Genomic DNA, 6,000 nt, shown 5'->3' with positions numbered 1-6,000 from the left:
CTTCTAATTAAATATATGTATGTGAATCATTGCTATATAGACACACATATGTATATATACATACAGGTATATACATACAGGTATGTACACATATATGTGTATATATTTCAATGAATCAAATATATATATGTGTATATATATATATATATATTTGATTCATTGATTCATTCTCTGCTGCTATGACCTCAAGGCAGATAATCTTATCTGGAATCTACAGTCCAGAGACACATTTCGCCTTTCTCTCTCTTTCTTTCTCCCTCTCTCCCTCTCTCTCTCTCTCTCTCTCTCTCTGACTTCATGTCTTCCTGCCTAAAAGTGACCACCATCCTGCCTGAGGCTGCAGAGTTCCCAGTATTATTTTTAAGTGTATTTTTTTATTGTGAAAATACTGTACAGACAGATTACATTTACATGGACAAGGTAATGAGTGCATTTCTTATCAAGCATTGTTGAATTCCCAGTATTTTTTTCTATTTCTTTTCCTGTCTATTCTTTTATCACAAAGAGGCTTGTTGCAGATGCTGCTTGGTGTTTCCCTATCGGCCAGTCTTCCTATTTTACAAAGACAAGGGATTTGTAACTGAGAGCAAGAGGGCTTAAGTGGCATTTTTATCTTTTAGCTTTCTTTCTTGCTTTTTTTAAGCTAGTCCTGAGGCTTGAACTCAGGGTCTGGGTGCTATCCTTGAGCCTCTTCGTGCTAGATCTCTACCATTTGAGCCATAGCACCACTTCTGGTTTTGTCTGAATAGTGTATTAGAGATAAGAGTCTCTATCTTTCCTGCTTGGACTAGCTTCAAACCTTGATCCTCATATCTCAGCCTCCTGAGTGGCTAGGATTACAAGCATGAGCCACTGACAGCCACCTTCTCTTAGCTTTCTTGTAGGTGGTTCTGGCCTTAGATGAAAGGTACTCAAGCAACCACTCTGCCATGGCCCTGTAACTGGCTGGGGAGGTGTGATTATGGAGCGGGAGCTCCATCTTGGATCTTGAGATGGACAGTTCCTCTAAGAGTGGCACAGAACTCACATGGGAGGATTTCAGGTCATGACAATTATTACACTACCACCGAGCCCCAGCATTGCAGATTGTAAAAATAAATTTCTCTCTTAACTATGCCATGAGCTACATACCTAGATAATATATGTACATTCCAGGAGCCAGCAAACATTTTTTGTAGTGAATATTTTAGGGCATGAAAACAGTACTCTTTTCTATTCAACTTCGCATCTTTGCTTATATAGCACCAAAGCAGCTACCAATAATTTACAATCAAATGATGTGACTAATGGGGGGGGGGATCCATGTGACTGTTTTTCAAAAACTGTACTTACAAAAACAGGCATTTGTCGGGTTGAATTTGATCCATAGGCCATAATTTTTCACCCTTTGTATGAATAGCATTTACCTAATTTTAAACTTCATGTAAATGGTCTTACACTTTCTATTGTTCTGCTATGTCTTCTTCACTCAGGATTACGTTTTGGGGATTTCTCCAAAGTTATACATGTGAATTTCGTTGAATTACTCCCCCTGCCAGAAACTTCAGTGTGGAATGAATGTTTCACAGTTTATTTATTCCTTCCTCTGTGAATGGTCAGGTTGATGGTCCAGATTGGAATAATCATGTTGATTATCATGTGATTTTTAAGTATTCACTTTCACAAAATAATGTTGCCACTAACATGATGCATGTGTATATGCTGTGTGTTGTGCGTATGTGCATGTATAAGTTGCTCTACACCATTTAGTACACCATTTAGTGTACTCTGCCAGCTTTCCTAGCTATTTGCAAGCTTTCCATGATGGTTTTAGTGAATCTACCCACTGACCCTTCTAGATTTTATCAATCTGATAAGACAGAAACATATCTCGCTATGATTTCAACTTGCATTTTTCCTCTTTTTTTAAGAAGTTGTGCATTCCATGAAATGGGTACACTACCTTGTGTTCACTGGTGATTTTGACTTCCTGTTTGTCAAAACAGGATATTTTGGAATATAGTAATAAGTGCAGTAATAAGAGATAGTACTAAGGATATCACTCCCTGGCAATATAACTTACCTCTTTTCATCTTAGGTTATTTGTATTTGTCATATTGGTTTATAAGGGGTTTTCTCCAGTACGCTAATCGTATTTGATAAGCTATCAAAACAACTTTTCCAAGTCTGTAATTTGACTTGTGTTTTGATAGGTAACTATATGTAATTTTAATGTGTATCAAATTTCTCATTTGCTTCTGGCATCTTGTTTAAGAAAACTTTCTGAGTTCTAAAGTCATGAAGACAGTCTCTGACATGTTCCTCCAATATTTTGAAGCTTTACTTTTCAAAGTTAGGTCTTTAAACATCCGGTGAGTGATTTCAGCATAGGTTCAAAATGCAGAATTTTTTTCATTCTAGCTTGCCACATATCTAGTGACAGTATGGATTCTGAACAGATGTTCAATGTACTTTGCCACATACCAAATTCCCATAGATGTATGATTTTATTTCTGGAATCGTTTCTTTCTGTTCTTTTGATCTTTTGATTTCTCGGTGTCAATACCCAACTATACTAATCATTCTAGACCTATTATAAAGCTAGAATGATTAGAATGATCTGTAAGATCCAGTCCTCCCAATTCTTGCTGCTTTTCCTCAACCAGATTTCTGATCTTTCCTTTTCTCTCCCAAATAAAATTTAGAATCAGCTCATTGAGTTCTATTTTTTTAAGTAGCAGGGGTTTTTTATTTGAACTGAATTCAACTTATGGATTTATCCAAAATAATTGAAATCTTGACAGTTCTAAGTCTTTCCTAACCATTGTATCTCTTACACTTCCACAGTGACAGAGGACAATAATTTGAGGAAAATTTATCACCAGTTGGATGGCTGCAACCAAAGTTATCGATTTGCGGTTCTCTGTCAATGCAGACAAAAATTTCTACCATCTGGATACAGGATTGTGTCCTTGGCCATGTCCTTTTGAAAATATCTGTCGATCAATTATTCAGATAACCCACCCACCTGGTAGGGAGAACGCATACCAGAGATGACATAATCAAAACTCAGAGTGATCCCAGTTGTCTCAGATTCACGGCCAAAGCCTAGCAGACAAGATTTACCAAGTATAAATGTGCAGCTCAGCAGTGATCTCTGGAACTCACTTGTACAAATGCAGAATGGTTGCAGAGGGAATATGGATTTGATAGCAATTTAGGTGGGAAGAGTTTGGGGACACAAGGGAGGCACTTAGATTGTCATTGATCACAAACCTAATATGAGGCAATAATACAATGTGACCATATAAGGAGCTAATGCAGACTTACTCAGGTACACTATTTAGTCTGTAAGAATTACAGTCTCCTTGTACTCAAATTCACGGATCAAATTCACAGCACACACTTCATCTTGGAGCTGCACAATCATCTCTCAAACTATCTAAGGATTTTTTTTAAAAAAGTGAGGGATGTGGAGTGCTTACCATCCATGGTCTAATTCAAGAGGCACCTAAGCTGTTATCATTGCTTACATAGCAAAGCAAACAAGGCAAAAAGAGAAAACTGATTCTCCCCAAAGATGACCCCAGAGATTTCACACAAAGTCCACACAAAGGGGACAGAGACTGTCTGATGGATCTGTTCGGGTAGTGATAGCTCCCAGGTGTGGGTGGAGCCCCACGTAAGGATTGGTAGGGGCTGTGTGTGCTTTTCAGCCTGGTCCAGCCAATACTTCATAAGAAAGAAACAGAACCCAGACAGACAAGGAAGGAAATCAGAGAAGGTCTAGGAAGGATTTTGTCACCTGTGTTATATTAAAAAAGAATGCGCGTATAGAAATATTTCAAACATACAAAAAGCACAGAGTCGCAAAACAACCACTCATTATTCACTACTGAGAATTAACCATTGCTATGCTTTTCCATATTTTCCTTAAGATGTTTTTTTAAGAAGTATGACATAACAAGGAGGGTTAAATTTGTCATACCTGGTCTATCCCATCTCTGTACATATCTACTTTAATATATGACTATCTGAGAATATATACTTAGTAGCATTGCTGGGTCAGAGCCACAGAGCATAAATGGAACTGGCTGCTGTTGAGTCAGTTGTACCAGCTGACATCATTAGCATGTCTCCATTACTCCATCATCTCACTGATGTTAGGTATTATTGAGCTTTTAATTTGATAAATTGATAGGTATGAAATGGCATCTCTTCTGTGTATGCTTTATTTTTTGACTTCTGCATTTTTTGGATTCTAGTAATTCTGAACATCTTTCATGTATTTATTGATTATTGAGAATTGTTTTCCTGTGTCTTGTTCTCATCCTGTGTGTGACTTCATGGTCTCCTTAGCTCTGCTCTGGTTCAGTGCTCCCTCCATACCTAGCCAGTCTTCCAAAGTCATCTGCAGTAGTTGCCACTTACAAGATACTTCATGTGTAGCGAAGGGAAACCCACAAACTATCAAACACCAAAGAAAGTATAGTCGTTAATTCCTGTGACACTGATAGCGATGTATAACCATTGTGGAAAACAATACTGTGAGTCCTCAAAAATTAAAAATAGGGCCAGGTGCTGATGGCTCACACCTCTAACGCTCGCTACTCAGGAGGCTGAGATCTGAGGATCGCAGTTCAAAACCAGCCCAGGCAGGAATGTCCATGAGACTCAGCTCCAATTAGCCACCTGAAAACCAGAAGTGGTGCTGTGGCTCAAGTAATAGAGTGCTCGCCTTGAGCTGAAGAGCTCAGGGACAGCGCCCAGGCCCAGAGTTCAAATCCCACGATGGACAAAACAAAAAACAAAAAAACCTTAAAAATCGGCCCCACCATCCTGCACCTACCACCCAGGAGAGGGTCTGGCCTGTTTTGGATAAGCCAACTACAATCTGACAAACTGCCTAAAGGGAAGAGGAAAATGGAGAGGTCACAATGCCTCAGGCCAAACCCACCTTTCTCAGGCCTCTGCCCAGGAAGAGGTCTTGCCTGGTTCAAACAAACTAATCATGAGCCCAGGGCAGCCCACCATCCTGTGACTACCAGGCCATCCTGTGGCCAACTCCCTGGAGAGGGTCTGGCCAGGTTCAAACATACCAACTATGATCTGACAGATTGCCTGAAGGGAGGGGAGAAAAAGGGAAAGGAAGATAGTGGCAACACAAAGCAACACCCAGTACCACAAGGAAGACAACCGGTTTCTGGGGCCCGCTGCTCATTGCTTTCTAATTGTTAAAATAAACTCTTTATAAGTGTGAGCAAAATTAAAAATAGGCCTACCTTAATGATCCATCTGTACCATGTGTGGGCTACCTATCTAAAGAAAATGAAATTGGGATCATGAAGGAATTCCTGTCCTCCATGTTTATTGTAGCACTGTTCAAAATAGACAAAATAGGAGATCAGTCAAGATATGTCAGTGAATGAATGAACAAAATATAATTTTAAAAAAGGGATAGGGGGAAGGAATCCTGCCTGGTACTGGTGACTCGCACCTATAATCATAGCTAGTCCAGAGGCTGAGATCTAAGGATCATGGTTCAAAGCCAGCCTGGGCAGGAAAGTCTGTGAGACTCTTTTCTGCAATTACCCATGAATAGGCCAAAAGTGGAGCTATGACTCAAGTGGTTAGAGCCTAGCCTTAAGAGTTCGAGGGGAGGCTGGGAAGGGATGGGAAGGGGAAACAAAGGAGGAGGCTACAATGCTTGATAAGAAATGTACTCATTATCTTGCCCATGTAATTGTAATCCCTCTGTACAGTATTTTCACAATAAAAAATAAAAATTAAAAAAAAGAGTAAACACTCAGGGACAGTGCCTAGCTCTGAGTTCAAGCCCCAGAACTGACACAAAAAGTAAATAAATAAAAAGGAAATTTTGCCATTTATGAAGACATAGATGAGTTTGGAGGACATTATGCCAAGTAAAATAAGCCTGTTATAGAAGGACAAATACTGCATGATATCACTTATATGTGGAATCTAAATAAGCAAACTAATAGAAGCAGAAAGAATAGAAGG

The sequence above is a fragment of the Dipodomys ordii genome, unplaced genomic scaffold (genome assembly GCF_000151885.1).
Source record: "Dipodomys ordii isolate 6190 unplaced genomic scaffold, Dord_2.0 Scaffold56, whole genome shotgun sequence".
Classification (NCBI taxonomy): Eukaryota; Metazoa; Chordata; class Mammalia; order Rodentia; family Heteromyidae; genus Dipodomys; species Dipodomys ordii.
Note: the sequence above shows the minus strand (reverse complement) of the source record.